The sequence below is a fragment of the Alexandromys fortis genome, unplaced genomic scaffold, assembly GCF_014885135.2.
Source record: "Alexandromys fortis isolate MF-2015 unplaced genomic scaffold, M_Fortis_MF-2015_v1.1 scaffold_81, whole genome shotgun sequence".
In the NCBI taxonomy this organism is placed as follows: domain Eukaryota; kingdom Metazoa; phylum Chordata; class Mammalia; order Rodentia; family Cricetidae; genus Alexandromys; species Alexandromys fortis.
Window position 1 is genome coordinate 3,562,350 of NW_026067960.1, and position 18,391 is coordinate 3,580,740.

Genomic DNA, 18,391 nt, shown 5'->3' on the forward strand with positions numbered 1-18,391 from the left:
TCCTGTTTCTGTGACGGGCATGTTGGTGTCAGGAGTTGGAGAGAAAAGCGGGTACCTTCTGCCTTCTGCTATGAGTCTTGAGGTAACCACTTACCCTTTAGTCAGAGTGAAATAAAGTTCTGACTGTCTCACTCTTGGCCATCCCACACCAATGCCACACTCTTCTCTGTCCTCTGAGGCGTGACTGAGAGAGGTGCTGGAACCACACACCTTAGTTTTTACAAAGAAAACAGCATCCAGACAGGGAAGTTGTGGGGAGCCTTTCTTTCTTTGCATGTATACAGGTAGAGTAAAGGGTTAGTGGTTATCACAGAGGGTGGGGTAGGAAGAAGAGTGTACATACGAGCATCCTTTGCCTGTTTGAGGGCAGAGGCAGGAGTCCCCGGGAAGTCTCCCTTCAGTTAGGAGCCTGACTCCACGATCCAGGCTGCACCGAGGGGCCTCTGTTTGAAGGTGATGGGTTGGTGCCTCGTGTGAACATGAAAGGCAGTCCACGCTTTCGGAGCTTCTGGCAGTGCTGCTGAGGGTTAGATGGAGACAGAGCGCTGGAGAGAGGACTCGGCAGCTTAAGGGGACTGAGTCCAGTTCCCAGCACCCATAGCAGGCGCAAAGGTGCCTGTTCCTCCAGTTCCAGAGGCTCCGACACCTCTGCTGTCACCTGGACATGCATGTACAAACCCACATGTACACAGAATTTATTATCGTTGCTGTTTATTATTATTACTTTGGTTTTTCAAGACAGGGTTTCTCTATATAGCCATGGCTGTCCTGGAACTCACTCTGTAGACTAGGCTGGCCTCAAACTCACAGAAATCTGTCTTCCTCTGCCAGGCAAGTGCAGGGATTAAAAGTGTGCACCACCACCACCCAGCTGAATTATTTTTTTTTTTTCAAGAAGAAAGAGAAAGAAAAGTTTAAAGGAGAGAAAACAAAGGAAAAAGTTATTTATTTAAGTGACTCCGGAGTCACCCTATGGGGAGCATGTGGCCTCTGGAGACACTAGGTGGAGGGGTCAGACCTGAGCCAGGCAAGCCACATGGTCACAGGATACAGTAGGAGGAGGGGTGGGATCCGAGCGGTGGTGCGGAGGCCAAGGAGGACACAGAGGACCCAGTGCATTTGAAGAAGGAAGAAGTTTGGGGTCAGTGTGAGCTCCAGTGTGAGACCTGTCTCTAAAACAAAACAAAATCTTGTGATATACATGTAGGGCTCAGTCTTAAGAATTTGGAACTGGCTTCTTTTAATTTTTAAAATGTATTTTATCTTCTTGTAACTTTTTGTGAAGTTAGGAATTGGACCTGGGGCCTGGCACATACCCAGCAAGTACTTCATCCCTGAACTATATCCAACCTCATCTTTGTAATTAAAAAACATTAAAACTTTTAAATTTATTTTGTTATTTGGCCTCATGTAGTCCAGGCTGGCCTGGAGCAGTCTCTGTAGTCGAAGAACCTTGAACTCCAGAACCTACTACCTCTCCAAGTCTGGGATGATTGGTGCATATCACCTGGGCCTTTCCCACAGGGCTAGGGATGGGATGCTGTGAGGGCTAGGGATGGGATGCTGTGCGGGCTAGGGATGGGATGCTGTGCGGGCTAGGCAGGAGCCCTACCAACTGAGTGAGCCACAGTCACGTCCTACTCTGGACTCTGCAGTCCTGTGATGATGAATGACTCCGAGTGTCTATTATCCACCTTTCGTCATCTGTATTCTTGGGTGAGGTGGCGGTCCTCCTCATCTGCCCATTTTTAATTGGCTCCATTTTCTTCTTTGGACGTTGGTGGATTATTTAAGTCTGGGATGCCAGCCCTTTATCAGATGCATGTTTAGCAAGTTTATTTTCCCAGTCTGTGGTTTCTCTGTTGTCCTGGTTGGTGTTTTGTTTTGTTTTGATTTTTTTTTTTTTTTTGTCAACTTGACACAAGCTAGAGTTATCCTGGAAGAGGAAACTCAATCGAGAAAGTGTCTCCCCCAGATTGGCCTTGATTGATGATTGATATGGTAGGTGCCACCCTGGTCAGGTGGGCCTGAATTTTATAAGAAAGCAGACTGAACATGCTGGTGGCAATGCCTTTAATCCCAGGACTGTGGAAGCAGAAGCAGGCAGATCTCTGTGAGTTTGAGGTCAGCCTGGTCTACAGCCTGGTTCTTGATAAGCAGAGAGATTTTGTCTTGGAAAAAAAAAAAAAGAAAATGAAAGAAAAGAAAGAAAGAAAGAAAAAGAAAGCAGCTTGAGCAAGCCAGTAAGTGGTATTCCTCCATGGCCTCTGCTTCAGTTCCTTCTCCAAGATCCTGCCTTGAGTTCCTGCCCTGACTCCCTTCAGTGGTGGATTGTGACCTATGTGTTATAAATGGAAAGAAACCTTCTCCTCCCCAAATTGCTTTTCGTTGTGGACTTTATGACAGCAACAGAAATCCTAGCTAAGACATCTGTTTATTTTGGTAACAGTGCTTAAACCCTGTGCCCACTGGGAGCCTGGCATGCCTCCAATGTTGCAGCGGGCCTGTGGCCCCTCAAACTCTGTCCAGCATAGCCAGTTTCCTGTGTCCTACAGTGTTCACGACAGAGTGGTATGGGTGCCCTCCAGTGTGGGACAGATTGTGATCGGTGTCTTACGGTTCAGGGGACAAACAGCGCTTCACACCCTGGAGTGTCTGGAGCACTATGGGCTTCCTGCCAGGACTCTCCGGGATAGGGTAGGAGGAAGGCCTATAACTTTGTTATCTGGTGTTGTACTGGGATGCCTGTGTCCTGTGGACGGGCGCCTATGTCCTGCCGATGGGAGCCTGTGTCCTGTGGATGGGCACTGTTTCCTGCGGACAGCACCTGTGTCCTGTGGATGGGTGCCTGTGTCCTGTGGACGGGCGCCTGTGTCCTGCGGACGGGCAACTGTGTCCTGCCTGTGTCCTGTGGACGGGCGCCTGTGTCCTGCAGACGAGCACCTGCTGCGTTTGCCCATCAGAGCCACTGTAGTTCTAAATAGACACTAACCCAAGTGGTGGGGGCTCCGTGGACTGCAGTGGGAGGAGGGAGAGGAAGGGAGGGGGAAGAGACAAAGAGCCTGAACTCCAAGAACCTGCTGCTGAGTTCAGAACTCTCTCCCCACATCCAGTATTTAAGGAAGTTGCCAAAAATAAATCCCTTCCTTCTGGAAGGCTCCCAGCTTCCACTGTCTCTGTTCCCGTACTGGATCCCCTGGATTTTCTTGTGTGTTCTCTACTTACATCTTGGCCGACAATGACCGGGCGAGCGAGTTTCCGCACCTCTCTGGCCAGCCCCTGTCACCAGCACTCCACCTTTGAGGTTTTAAATGGTGTTTCAGCCAGAGACTGGGCTGTACGGCAGCCTGAGCCTCTGGTAAATCTAGCCACTCAGCTGGATGTTCCCAAGTGGAGCAGTTCTGAGCCTGGGAAAGGAGTCCAGAAAAAATATCTCACCCTGACTGGGATTTCCATCACACATAACACCAAGCCGATTTAATCAGGCAAATTTGGATGCTGTGAAGGCCAGCTGGGCCTCTGGCCTCTGCATCCCCTCCCAGGACAGGAAACATGTCAGCTTTTTTTTTTTTCTCAGCCCACTGAGGATGGGGGAGGGGGCTGTAAACTTCTAGGAGAGAGGTCGAGTCCAGGTGGCACCAGAGGGGGTGGCTCAGGGCACAGATTTAATCATAAACCTTCCATGGTCTATGCATGGTCCCCAACAGCCTGGCTGGACACCAGAATCTCCAGAAAGAACAACTCTTCCTTCGTGTAAATTCTCTTGGGAATGCTTTTACTAAAAACAAAACAAAAGGAAAGAAAAAAGTAAGAGGGGCTGCATTGTGGGGGGTGGGCATAGGATTGTGAGATACTCAGTAGGTAAAGTTCCTGGCCACTCAGGCTGGCGACCTAAAACCTACCTGTGTGGTGGAAGGAGAGAATTGACTCCTCCAAGCTGTCCTCTGACTTCTAGACATGTACCATGTCTACACACACACACACACACACACACACACACACACACACACACTGTAATAAAAAGTTATATATTGGAAAAAAATGACTTAGTTTTTTAAAATACTTTTTGTGGTGGGTGGTGGTTGTGCACACCTTTATTCCCAGCAAACGCAGGCAAATTTCTGTAAGTTCAAGGCCAGCCTGGTCTTCAGATCAAGTTCCAGGACAGTCAGGGCTGTTACACAGAGAAACCCTGTCTCAAAAAACCAAATAAATGAATGAATGCATAGATTATAAATGATAAATAAAAAGCTTTATTGTAATGTCATGTTTATCACACTGAAATTATAAAGTATGGGATAATAGAATTCATTCACCCCGCTGACCTTCACAGACACGTGTCCGTTTCCGGCCCCTACAGCATACGCTGCTTTACAGTGTTTATTTCATTGGCATCCTGGGGGCAAACCTGGGGCTTGCACACCCTTGGGCAGTTGGTCCACCACCTTGCCCCATCTTCCACCTTCTGGTTTCTTGGTACGGTGAACATTTTGTCGTTCCACCCAGCATCACTGTCCTTGGCTGCTTACCATGAAACCACAGTCCCTTACGGTTGGCTCTTTAGACCCATCCCACTGATGTAAACTAACTCTTCAGTGGGCACCCTCGTATACCAGCCTCTGCGCCCATCTCCGACGATTCCCTTAGGGCAAATTCCTAGAAGCAGAATCACTGGCGAGGCGAGTCAGATGCTTAAGTACTCTTGTGTTTGTTTCCAAAGTTTATGACAAGCGCCATATGCAAGAGCAGCCTGTGTTCTTGCCAGCCCCCGCCTGCACTTGCCAGTCCTGGTACCTATCAACGGAAACACAGACAACACTACGCGCATAGATGTAATTCTATCTCCGGAAGAAAACTACTCTTAGAAGTTTGATAAAGATTTCTTCCAGATTGTTCTCTGAGCATATGGGCTCGTGTGTGTGTGTGTGTGTGTGTGTGTGTGTGTGTGTGTGCGCACACGCGTGCATGTGTGTGTATTCACATGCACACATGCTTTGCAGATATTCAATGACGAGGACAGGAGAATTTTTAAAGCTTTTTTTAAAAGATTAATTTCTGTATTTTATGTCTATGGGCGTTCTATCTGCATGCATGCCTGTATGCCAGAAGAGGGTATCAGATCCCACTAGAGACAGTTGTGAGCCACCATGTGGCTGCTGGGAATTGAACTCAGGACCTCAGGAAGAGCAACCTGTGCTCTTAACCACTGAGCCACCTCTCTAGACCCCTTTGTTAATTATTTTTATTTATGTATATGTGTTTGTGTGTGTGTCATGTGCACAGGTACACTGGGAGGCAAGAAGAGAGTGTCAGATCCCCTGGAGATGGAGTTACAGGCAGTTGTCTCTTGAAATAACAGTATACAAATACACATCAAATAAATAAGTCTTCAATAACCAAAAAGAAGTAAAGTAAAAAAAATGACAGTATTTCAGAACCAGGAAGTCAGGGAACAGAGTCTGGGGTACAGTGGTGGAGTCCCAAGCTTGTGGGAGACCTCAGGTTTGCCCAGCACATCAAAATAACTCAATGAGCTGGGCAGTGGTGGCTCACACCTTTAATCCCAGCACTGCCGGACACAGAGGCAGGCAGATTCCTGTGAATTTGAGGCCAGCCTGGACTACAGAGCGAGTTCCAGGGTATTTAAATGAATACAGTTTCTGTGTGATTATTTCGGATGTAAGATAGCCGGGCGACCAGGAAGACAAGCAGCCCGCTGCTCTCCCTGTGACAAGCGTCCAGTGTCATGCTCAGCTGCCACTCTCCTCATGAGCTGTCATCTGTTTCTGTGCTGCCCTGCGATTGCATCCTCGCCGTGTGCTATAGAATGTCTCTCACTCGTCGCCTATGGCAAACTTGTCTTGTTTCACTTCCTCCCTTGTAAAATGCTGGCACAAACTTCCTGCTGTATACAGAATCTTCTAGTAATTGCTCAGAAATAAAAACCCTGAGATTGTTAAAACACACATTATAAAGAATCTTAGCACCTAGTCCAGAACTCAGAGTTGTCATGTGCATCCCCCTCCCCGCCAATGCTGTGAGCCATTGTTTCTTTTCAATACTGCAACTCCAAAAGGCTCAAAGAAAGATGTCATTACAATCTGCACTTCAACTACTTGGTGACTAATGAACTGGCAAAGTTTTTTTCATGCATGAGCCCAGACTTACGCCTTAAAATTCCATTCATGGCTCTTTCCTGCTTGGCCATGGCATTTTAATGTTCTGTAGAACTTTTGTCTATTTGAAAAGTTTTTGCTGTTGTTGTTTGTTTGTTTTTGGTTTGTTGTTTTGTTTTTTTTCTAGACAGGATTTCTCAGTAGCTTTGGAGTCTGTCCTGGAACTCATTCTGTAGACCAGGCTTACCTCAGACTCAAAGAGCTGGCTGTCTCTGCCTCCCAAGTGCTGGGATTAAAGGCGTGCACCACCATACTCTACAATTTGAAGAATCTTAATCTGTTGGGTTTCTTGAATTATTTTTCCCCAGGGGAAGGACATGGGGAGGCCTACAGAACCCAGACAAGTGCACATCATTGAGAAATATTTTTTTCATAATTAGCTGGGCATGGCAGTGCACACCTTTAATCCCAATATTTGGGAGGCAGAGGCAGGTAGGTCTCTAAACTCAAGGCTAGCCAGAGTTACATGGGGAGACTCTGTCTCAAACAACAACAAAAACTTTTAATATGTTTATTTAGTTTGAGGGGAACAGGGAGACACAAGTGCCTCGGTGCGAATCTGGAGGTCAGAGGACATCTTGTAGCAGGTAGTTCTCTCCTACCTCCATATTGCTCTAGGTCAGCTATCAGTGAGTTTAAGGCCACTCTGTGCTGCAGGAGACACTGTCTCCAAAGGAAAAGCAAACCTGGGCTGATGGCTACAGCTGAGGGTTGAGTTGGTCCAGCAAGCTTGAGGCCCTGGGTTCAATCCCCAATGTGGAAGGAAAACAAGCAAAACCCTAGAGGCATCCCGACAAGGTCACACATCTGACAGCCTGCAGTGTGGTCTTAAGCACCAGGTGTCTCACTCTCGCCCTCCTTGACAAGTGGGAATGTTGAATCCTTTGACCAGGGCCTCCCTATCCCCTGCCCACCCCTATCTCTGCCTTGGCAATGTCTTTTCTCCACTCTTAGGGCGTGGATGGTGCCAGAATGTTTGATGTTGATGATGCAACTTTGTTTTCCCAGATTTGGTTTCATAACCTAGAATGGTTTGGGGACCCAGAAGCATAGGGGCACAGTCGCTGGGGCAGCTTCTGAGTGACCTGGAAGATACCTGTTTCACCATTAGAGTCCGATTTGCTATACACTGAACCACAGAGCCAGCTGAAGGGAGACATAGTTACTGGATGAGTAAGTGACCCTGGGGCTACAGATCTGTCTTCGGAGTACAAGGGCCACTGGCTGTTTTTAATTTTTATTCCTATCTGTGAGGAGTTACATAGCACCAACAATCTGAATACTCACGGATGCGGCTCCATGACAGGGTCTTTTTACCCCCGTTAGTATTTTACCTCCTTAGCATGGAGACATAAAGCTTGCACCACCACCCCCCAGCCAGTCCTCCTAACCTTTGACCTTAGCTAAGGCCTTGAAGACCATTTCACACCTCCACCCTAAATGGAGCTCTCCTTCTAGACTGACAGAGGTAAGGAACCTCAAGGGGGAGAGAAAGATTCGACCATACAAACACAAAGATTCCTGCAAGCCAGGAGAAACCCCAAGGCAAGCAAAACTCCAGGAAGAAGCAAGAAGTGTTTCCAACTGCCCATCACTTGCTGGGCCTCCATGCAGCCAATGGACAGGATTTAGCCAGGGAGGGATGCAGGGGAGTGCAGAAACCTAGCGTTTCCCTGGGATACTGCTGGGGATAGTGCACACGTGACTGGAGGAGAGCCTAGGAGGGGGCCTCATCACTGGGCCTGTGTGCACCTCAGTTTGAATCTCAGCGCTGTTCAAGGGAGGAAGGGTCAGGATACCGACCAGAGCCTCTAAACTCGGCCCAGGAGGCCTGAAGTTACTTCCTGTGGAGGACGTCAGGCGGTGAGTCAGAGCCCAGGTATTTCGGCCTGGCCGCTGTTTTGACAATAAGGGTGATTAAACAGACCTTTTCTTTCATTTTATTCTCCCTCCCCCGCCCCCACGCACTTCCAGGAGAGCTTTGTTCTAGGTCTTAGGACTCAGAAAGCGATCATGGGAAGCCAATGAGAGCACCCTTGGGTGGCTAAACCATCACCTCGGCAGTCCCTGAAGTCTAGGTCTTAAGGGAAAATTCAGAGTAGCTGACTTGCGTAGCAGTATGAAAGACTGGGTTAGCCACCAAGTGGGACTTGCTGCTCAGTTTGTCATAAGGCAGTCTCTTGCTAAGGCTAAGACCTTTCACCCTGAGGTTTGGGTAGCAGCATTGAGGACAAAGCAAAGCTAAGAAGTAAAGTAAGAAGTAAGGCACATGAGACACATTTACTAAGGCATCCCCGAAGCGCTCTGTTTTGAGCTTGAGACTCTCTACAGGAGAGAACGCGGCTGATGACCATCAAGCCCTCCTGGAGGGGTGAAGACAGGAAGTGGAGATGTGGAACTGGCCTCCGGTGGCCAGAGCAGACACTGACCCAGCATCATGTGAGATGCCGTGATTCAGTCTGGCTCACACAGACCCAGAAGCAACCCTTGCCTGCTGCCTCCCTGATTCCCAGAACACGACCTAAGGAGTCACTGGCTCAAGTACTGGAGGGTGACAGGATTATCTTGTTCCGGTTCTCAAGGCCTGTCCCCAGGCCTGGCTCAGTGAATTCCTGCACTTCCCTGAGCTTGGTATTCAGACTCGCTGTGGGCCTCGCTGAAGGATCACTTTCACACCCGTGTTGGAGGCCCAGGCTTTGTGGGGAAATAACACTCTTCCAACGCGAGTTCCTAGGCCTGACTGCTTCATTATTTCAGAAGTTAGTGGGGGTGTTCAGCCAGGGGACCCTGAATTTGAGGCCCAGAGAGGGAAGGAAATGGCCCAGGTAAGATATTAGTGAAGGAAGCCCCAAGTTGGACCAGTCCAGATATGAAGACGCAGACTGGCCTCCTAATCTTTGAGGTGTCCGCAATCAACACCCCCAAGTCTCCCTGGCTTCAGGCCTTATTTTCCCATCTCCCTGAGTCTTGGGAATGTTCTAGGTGTCCTCCAGCAGGGGAGGGAGGCTGGGGGATTGCTGTCACCAAGGTTGGGGATTGTGGCTTGTGACAATAGACAGGTCACCGGGGACCGTGGCACTGTCCAGCCACACCAAGTGCTTTCAGGGTTTGGAGGGCGTGGCTAGAATTTGTGAGGCTTTTGCACCGTTGGTAATTTTTGTAAGGTTTGTTATTCCGAATTCATGCTAGCAGGAAATGTATTACTTACTTCTCAGACTTGGGAGTTACTTAGAACGATGTTAAAACCAACAGAAGGGGAGACAGAAGGAGATGTGGTGGAGGAGGAGGAAGAGTAGGGATGCCTGTGACTGACATGCCTTCGGTCTCAGCACTGGTGAGGCAAAGGCAGCTAGATCTTTGTAAATTTAAGGCCACCCTGATACACACAGGGACGTCTCTTTTGACGCCCAGTCTCGCAGTGCCTTGGGCACCCGTGTTGCCACTCTGGCCCCTAGTTTTCTTCCCCGCAAAGTGGGGCTGAGAAAATGACTGACTTCTTAGGGGCCTCAGTGTGGCATCTGACACACCAGGCTGAGAACAACCTACATTGTTTCCCACGAGGGGAATGAAGCAAAGGAGTCGGGTGGGGACTGCCGAGGGGCTTGTTTTGTCCTGAAGGAGACACAGGGAGAATTCAGCTCCTCTGGGGATAATACAGGTTGATGGAGGTGGAGTCGCTGTGCCCCTATCTTCAGCCTAGCTGACTGTTGGCCCCAATGTCCATCCAGCCCAAGCCTGGACTCTCTCCCACACCCAAAGCTCTCCAGGGCTGTGCTCCAGAGAGTTAATCTATGCTGTTTATCTTTTAAACACCATTAACCACAAATTAGATGATTCTTTCATGGCAATAAATTAATAGATTCCATTAGTAAACAGTCAATTACAAGATGATTACTTTTCTGCCCAAGCCTCGAGCTTTTCTATGACGGATGCTGTCAGCTTCTTCTCACCCAATTTTCCTTGGCAGGTTTCTGGTTCACAGGCCTGAATTTGCCCTCCGGTGCACCGGGGAGGCCAGGCATGGGGTAGAGGCGGTCTCAAGACCAGACTGTGAGCAGTGAGCAGCCTGCTCGCAGAGAAGAAACAAAACCAGCAGTTTTTATTTCCAACACAGACCAGTCCGGTAGGAGTGGCTGCCACCCTTCACCCCTGCGCAGATCGTAAACACACACCTTGTGTTCTTCAGTGACTTTATTACTTTGCCGACCTCACCATGGTCAGTCCCCAAGGATCTTTTCTATGTCTATCCGTCTATTTTTCCTTCCTTCCATCCACTCTTGCTTCCTTCTTTCCATTCATTAACCCATCTGCCCATTCATTCGTCTTCCTGTTCTAGCAACCTATCCATCCATCTTTCCATCCACCAATGTATCCACTCATCTTTACACCCATCCATTCATTCATCCACCTACTCTTTTTTCCATCTGTTCACTTTTCTTTCCATCCATTAACCCATCCATCCATCATCCATCCATGCATCATCCATGCATCTATCCATGCATCTGTTCATCCATCACCCACCCATTCATGCATCCATGCATGTATGCATCCATTCATTCATTATCCACCTGTCTGTCTAGCACTTACTGAGTGAGCATGTATTAAGTACCAGGTGCTCTGCTGCATGCTGCAGTACAATGTCCTACATTGAGGGCCATTTTGGGTACCTGGTGGGGCTCAGTCACTGGTACTTGGGATGGATGCTGGTTGTTTTGAAGGCACATGCTCTATCTCCCTTTACTTATAGCTCTTCAAGCAAGAGTACAGTCAGGGGCCACCCCTACCACAGCTTAAGGACTTTCCAACTCACAGTGGTCTCTGCACTTTCTGTGGAGCCATGCATCTATGGCAGGGCAGTGGCTCTCTTCCTCTATGCTGTGAGACTGGTTCCCACCCATGGCCACACCCCATCCTTCCACAAAGCTCCATGCTTTAGCCAACCAAGGCCCTCAGTGAACACAGCGGTTGGTGAGACCCTAGAGACAGAACGAATATGAGACTCCAAAGGCTTTGGCATATGACACCTTGGCTGTAGCATCCTGACCACCCCCACCTGTGACTCCCTTGCAGCCAGGGCTCTATTTGTATATCTACGGTCTTCATCTGCCCATGGGGAAACTATGGAGGTGACCGAGGTGCCCACAGTTGTCAGAACCCCTGGAGCCCAGTAGGAAGGCGTGGAAGCTTGGGTCCATTGTGAGAGCAGGGCAGGGGGAACCAGGCCGCTTTAATCAGGCACTAGGACAGGATCCATCTCTGGGTCAAGTCCCTGGCACCTGCTGCACAGGTGTCTGTGTGGCTCAGCTGTTCCGGGAAGCAGATGCAAGGCAGATCGGCATGCAGAGTCCCAGTGAGAATCCCAGCACAGGAGGCAGGGGTGGTGAGTAGGAGAGAGGGGGAGCCTTCAGATACAGATGTAGGTTTGATATCTGGGAATGTGGAGAAGAGAGAGGACTGGAGGGGATGACAAGAGGGAGTGGAAAGAGCTGGGACTACAGGCAGCTCTGAGGAAGCCTCGGGTTGTTGATGCAGAGCTCCAGGCTGGAGGGGCTTCATCAGAGAGCCCCAAGGGGATAGAAACACCCCAGTTCCTGAACATTTCCTGCTGTACACACAGGCCAGGAGCGCCCGGGCACAGCACCGTCTCCTGAGTCAACACTGCCGCAGCTCACAAGGGAGCAGCCTCTGGGGATGCATGCTGCCTTCTTTTCTGGCCCCAGAAGCTCTCAAAAGACACACCCAAGGTCTCATTATCAAATCACATTTCCCTCTCCATGAACGCCTGCTGTTGGAAACGGAGATGTATGGATCACTCTTGGTGAGTTTGAGCAACGTGCATGGGGGTAGGCTAATGTGTCCCCCAAACCCGATGCTGGGCACATGGCTCTGCGGAGGAGCCGACACCCTCTGTGCTTGCTGTCCCTGCACCTAACTGATGGTAATGGGGAGGACTGTAGGATTTCAAAGTCATTCTGGTGCCTCTGGTGCCAACCGCGAGTGAAACAATCCATGCGTGTGGGGCTTTTTCACAGGAGCAAGAGCAGAATCTGTTCGATAGTAAAGACCCGACAAGAAAGAAGCACAGGGTTTTTTTTTTGTTTTTGTTTTGTTGTTTATTTTTTTCTGGCACATTCCACACAGGAGGAACTATCTGTGTCTTTACTGGTGTCCGGGCCTGTTCCTGTCCTGGGTTTGAGTGACCAGTACCTCATGCATGCCCTCCAGACACACCTGGAGGTCCTGCACATCACGGACAGCACTGAGACTGGCGGATGTCCTGTGTGTCATTTCCTTCCTAGGTTTTACTTAAGGCCTTTCCTCCCCTCCCTCCCTCCCTCCCTCCCTCCCTCCTTCCCTCTTTCCTTCCACAGGTGGAATCCTGGACTTCATGCATACTAGCCAAGTGCCCCGTCGCTGCACGGATCGATTCCCCAGCTCTCTTTTTACTTTTTAGTTTTGTTACTGTTTGCTTTTCTGAAACAGAGCCTCACTATTTAGCCATAGCTATCTTGAGACTCACTCTACATCAGACTGACCTCAAACTCACAGAGATCCCCCTGCCTCTGCTTCCTGAGTCCTGAGATCAAAGGCGTTCGTCACCATGCCGACTCACTTTGTTTTGAGACAGAGCTTCACTAAGTTGCCCAGGCTAGCCCTGAACTCACTCTGTAGTCCAGGTAGCCTTTGGGCTCATGCTCCTTCTGCCTCAGTCTTTGAAGTAGCTGGGATGGCAGGCCTGACCCCCAAGCCCCAAGCGTTAGGGATATCTGCCACCTACAGCTCCCCTCTCAGTGGAAACGGTGCTGTGGGTCTCAGAGAGATGAACTCAAAAAAGAAAAAAAAATGTATTAAAAAAAATATTCGAAGTTTATCTGTGTCTTTTATTTTTCCAGAGGAAAAATATACATTGCTAATGATGTTTACTGAAAAAAGAAAGAAAAAATCCCCGAGTTAAACCAACAGACAGGCATTGGACACAATGGCTTGCTCCACACCTAATCCTCTGGCTGGCTGCTCTTTGTGCTCTATTTGCTTTGCTCTCTTACGAGAGCAGAGCTGGGAGAGACTTGCCGAACCACGCATTCTCCAAATAGCTCATCAGTCAGTCCACCAGTAGAAGATGTCCCCCTCAGTTCACGGCACGGGATTAAATATTTGAATGTGACTTTTTTGACTGACGGGAGGCCAGAGAGTTTGTTTAAGGAGGGAGGACTGGGCTAGGAAGCTGCTTCACTGACAAGGAAGAATGACCTCACCTTTAGCACTGTCTCCTTCACAGAGCAAGGATTCCAGGTCCCCACGCATCGCTGCAGGCCTGGGGCCACGGCTGGACTCCATCAGTGGGCGTGGGGGTTGTGATGTCCATGGCCACCAACATTTGCCTCGGTAATACTCTCCTCCAATGGTGGACCCTGCCTGGAGTGCTGAGCCGGGGAGGGGACATCAGATCTATCCATCCTCCTCCTGCTCAGCCCTGCAGGAACGGGGCTACTGGGCTTCAGCAACTTGGCGTCTCACCGAGCACAGAGGAAACCGTGAGAAGATGAAGCAGCTGCACAGGCCAGGGGCAGCGCTGCCAATGGAGGGCACTGGGATGGAGAGCTCCCAGGAGGACCTGGCAAGTAGCTTCCTGCAGGGAACTCTCAAAGCATGCCCTGGGCAGAGGGTGCCTGTCTCCTGGACTCCCCAACCTGGATAGGCAACTTCCTTAGGCTGATCTCCAGGACAGGTTTTTTTTTAAATTAAAAATCATTTATTAGTAAAAACCTAACTAGGGTATCAAAACCATATTTCCACTATCTTTTTTTCTGATAGAAATGTCTGTCATGCCGGGTGGTGATGGCACACCTTTAATCCCAGCACTCAAGAGGCAGAGGCAGGTGGATCTCTGTGAGTTTGAGGCTAGCCTAGTCTACTTAGCGAGTACCAGGATAGGACAGGGCTACACAGAGAAACCCTGCCTCAAAACAAACAGACCACAAAAAGAAAAAAAGAAAGAAAGAAAGGTCTGTCAGGCTGGTGGAGCTTTTATCTGTTGCTAAGCAGCAAGTACACATCATGCAGTGCACATGCACACGTGTGCACACACGCACACGTGTGCACACACATGCACACTGCCAATATTTCTTTACCAAGTTTTTAATTATTTATGTGTATGAGCATTTTACCTGAATGTATGTCTGTGCACCATTTGTGTGCCTGGTGCTCTCTAAGGCCAAGAGGGCATTGGCCTCCCTGGAACTGGAGTTATATATGCTTGGAAGCTGATATGTGGGTGCTGGGAATCGAACCTGGGTCCTTTCTGAGAGCGGCAATTGCTCTTAACTGCTGAGGCGTCTCACCAGCTTCATTTATATTTCTTTTTGGATAATATCTATCTATCTATCTATCTATCTATCTATCTATCTATCTAGAAAGATTAAATAAAATTATATATATGTTAAATATATAAGTATATAAACAATAAGTTTTGATCACTCAAACCCTCCCATTCCCCTAGACTCTAATATTTCTCCTTTTCACATATGTTTTCTTATGCCCCAAGTCCAGTAGGTGCTGCCCAAGATGTACATGGGTCTGGGGCCATCACTGGCCCGTGGGCAATCGACTCATCCCCAAGAAAAGGGACTCTTCTACTCCTGTCCACAGCCATTAACTACCAGCAGCTCTTCAGTTGGGGGTGGAGCCTCACGAGCCCTTCCCCTTCCTCGCTGGGCTCTTGACTGGTTTGATCTTGTGCTGACAACCACAGGTGAGTGCCAGGGTACCAAGTCCAGAAGCAGCGTTTCCCAGCATCCCTCCCGTCTTCTGGTCTCTTACATCCTTCCCTGCCCCTTTTCCCTGGTATTCTCTGAGTCTTTTAGGGGCCTTGGCCTTGATGTCCCTTTAGGGCTGAGCGCCCACAGTCAGTTATTCACAGTTGGACGTCTCTGCCTTGACTGCTGCCCGCTGCCAAATAAAGCTTCTCTGACCAAGGCTGAGAGCAGCCTTACCTGTGGTATACACATGAACATTTAGTGTGCATGGATCACCCTGTCTCCACCCCCAGCACACTACCGCACTAAATCCTGAGGATCTGAGTTCAGGTCCTGACACTTGGGAAGTAGTTCATCCAAGGCCAGCTGCCCAGCGCTGGTTTATCTGCCTCTGTGTTGCTAGGTGTTTGGGCATCTGCAGAATAAATCCTTTTGAGCATGTCTTCCTACTTTGCTTTCCGTAAGGCAGTGCGACCTGGCCCAGCCTCTTGCCTGTCCCTGCCTGTTCCTCCCAGCCCAGTAATACCTCTTGGAAGGCAGACAGCTGGAGGCAGGATTCAGTCACCTTGAAATGGAGGTGATGAGGAAAGAGGGCAGGGTGGAAGTTAGGTAACTAAAAGAATAATGTTTTTCCTGCAAAGGTGGCTTATTTGGAAGAGAAATGCTCCAATCAGGTCTGGCAGAGGCTGCAGCTCACAAAGGAATGGCCTTTGTCAGGAGCGGGCTGGACGAGAGCCTTCCAAGAGCCGGCTGGAACTAAACAAAAACGTAGGCTTTTGTTATGTCAGTCCCAGAATGCACTCTTTCTGGAACCAGAGGCCGGGGAGGGTGGGACAGACCTCAGAGCATGAAATTCCATTACTGGAAACGGTTGGGGTTTTGGTTGGGGCCTGGAGAAGGGTGGTGTAGCGACAAGCCCGGACTGCCACGGTGGAGACGAGACAGGCTGTGCTGTGCGACCCCGGCACTGAGATGTGGGAAAGCCGGCCCCAGCCTTGCCAGATGCATGGAGCTGACGTGTTTTCAAAAAACACTACGCCTAGACCCCAAACAACAGCTGTGGTAGAACCAGCAGGGCCAGGTCCGAGGTCAGAGTTGTGACCCCCTACATCCAGAGCTGCCTGGTTTTGTATGAGGCCATTTGGGTCCTGTTGCTCTGCTGCCTCAGAACCTTCTGTGGTTCATGATGGCCCTTGAGATAGATGCCTCCTGCTTCTCCACTTAGTGCTACAGGAACCGCTCTGTGGATACCGGCTTGGGCCTCATCTCCTCCGTGGCCTTGGCACCCTCAGTGTTCCAGTGAGCCCCTGCTGCCCCTTTCAGGGGGCGGAGCCCCACCACAGTGTTCCACACATGGTCCTCTCTCTCTCTCTCTCTCTCTCTCTCTCTCTCTCTCTCTCTCTCTCTCTCTCTCTCTCTCTCTCTCTGCAGGTCAGCACCACGTGACCTGTTTGCTTCAGAGTGACTGCCACGATGTTCCTCCTGACTCTATTGAGATTTTCCGGAGTATGTGTGTGCTCATACTCCCACATGCTCGCACGCTTAATAAGGCCTAGGGAATGAATCTTCAGAAGGTGGGGTCAGATTGGAGGATGTTGAACTTCAAAGCAACAGCTATCAGATGCCTCTGAAACCTTGAGCTGAAACCAACCCCTCCTCCCCAGGAGAGGATTTTCTTAGGTGTTTGTCACAGAGATGGAAAAACAGCAACGTATAGAGGAAGAATCTATCCTAAAGTATGGGGTGGAGAATGGGGGCAGGCAGGGCCAGGTGTGGGGCCTGTGTGTATGTGTCATTCTAGCAAGTAAGAGAGTGCAGGAGGATCAGGGCTTCAAAGACAGCTTGGTTAGAGGACTCCCTGCCTCAGAAAACAACAAAACCAAAGCCAAACAGGAAGGAAATCGGAGTCAGTGAATTTAGGTGACTAGGTGAATTCGGTGGGGGAAATAAAACACCAAAAATACTAAAAAACAAGAAGGACAACATACAAGGAAAATACAGCAAAATGGAGGTCTTTAGTTCAGAGATGAGATCTGGGCTCCAAGTTGGCTTAGCTGTTTTGGAACTGCCCTCTGTTGCCATATTGAATGTCTACTTCCAATAAATGGCCAGAGAAAAGCAGTTTTTGTTGTCTCAATGCCGAGATCCAGACTGTCACGCCGGGCTAGAATCTAGCAAACACTTGCTATTGGACTAATGGCCAAGGACAGAGGTACTTGTGTCTTCAGACATTTCAGTGTGAGTTTTAATGGAACCCCACATGAATACAAACCTGTGAAGAAGAGATTGGTATCCATTTCACTCATGAAGAAATTGAGGTTCAGGAAAAGAAAAACCTGCTTTGGGGCCAGGTACGTTATAGCTTATACTTATAATTATCTCCACACTTGTTTAGGTTGGAGCAGGAGGATTGCCTCAAGTTCAAGACCAGCCTGTCTTGTGTATATGTATGTATATATACATACACACACATATAAAAGCAAAATCAGTATGGGGCATGGTGGCACATGCCTTTAATCCCAGCTCTCAGAATCAGAGGCAGATCTCTGTGAGTTTGAGGCAGCCTAGTCGCCTAGTCTACGGAGTGAATTCCAGGACACTAGGGCTATACAGAGAAACCCTGTCTCAAAAACAAGCAAACAAACAACAGAACAAAGCAGAAAGAAAAAGCTCAGATCTGCCTCGTAAGCCTAAGCTCTGTGCCCCAGATCTGTGCTCCTAACAGCCTCTACCCCACACCAGACAGAATTTCTCTGTGTAGCTTCTGTGTCTCAGGACTCACTCTGTAGAATGACCTCCAACTCATAGGTATCTGTGCCTCCTGAGTGCTGTGCACCACCACTGCCCAACCCTAACCTCTCCCCCTTTTAAAGGTGTGTTTATTTATTTTATGTCTATGAATACTCTATCTGCATGTATGCCTACATGCTAGAAGAGGGCCTCGGGTCCCATTATAGATGGTTGTGAGCCACCATATGACTGCTGGGAATTGAACTTGGGACTCCTGGAAGAGCAGCTAGTGCTCTTAACTGCTGAGCCATCCCTCCATCTCCCCTAACATTCCTTCTAACACCTGGTATGCATCTCTCAATGTCTTGGCAACTGAACAGGGACAGTAAGCCTGGTTCTTTGATGATGATAACATGGGGGTGGGTGTAAAGATCAGTTGGGAGGAAGTACAAAGGGAGCAAAGGAGAGAACAGCCAAGGCTTCCTGGAAGACAAGGTAGCACCTTGTTGGTGACCCGTGTGAATTCTGGGTCCAAGCACAGGAGTCTAGAAGAGACATAGCCAACATGTCTAGGAGCCATGCCCATCCTCATGGCTGAAGCACAAGGAACAGGTATGGACTAAGATGCTGGAGCCCTAGAGAGTCAATGAGTCCCACTAAGGAGACTTCCAACAGCCCGACACCCAAAGCTCAGAGCTGAGTGTCAGCGTGCTAGTAAACCCTGCCTGT